Genomic DNA, 355 nt, shown 5'->3' with positions numbered 1-355 from the left:
TTGGGTGGTTCAGCCTTTTTTGAGATATTTGTGAGTATGGGATTTTTTTTTTGTTTCCTACTCTTACTGAGGTTATTGCGCTGTATTGCATTCTTCAACTGGTAGGTTTTACGTTCACGATGTGAGTTTCCATAGTGGTAATCGATTTGTGTGTCCTTACGTGTTTGATACTTCATTTATTTTCTTTCTTTACTTTTTTGATTCTCTTTCTTTCTAGATCAGTGTTTTTACGCAAACCAAACTATTGTCTTTCTCTCATGATGATGATGATGATGATGCGCCGTGTGATGTGTGTGTTGGCCGTTGTGCTGTGCTGCGCCTGCGGGTATACCATGGCGGCTGCTGCTGCTGTTGA

This window comes from Trypanosoma theileri (assembly GCF_002087225.1).
Source record: "Trypanosoma theileri isolate Edinburgh chromosome Unknown TM35_Tth_67_V1, whole genome shotgun sequence".
Lineage (NCBI taxonomy): Eukaryota > Euglenozoa > Kinetoplastea > Trypanosomatida > Trypanosomatidae > Trypanosoma > Trypanosoma theileri.
Note: the sequence above shows the minus strand (reverse complement) of the source record.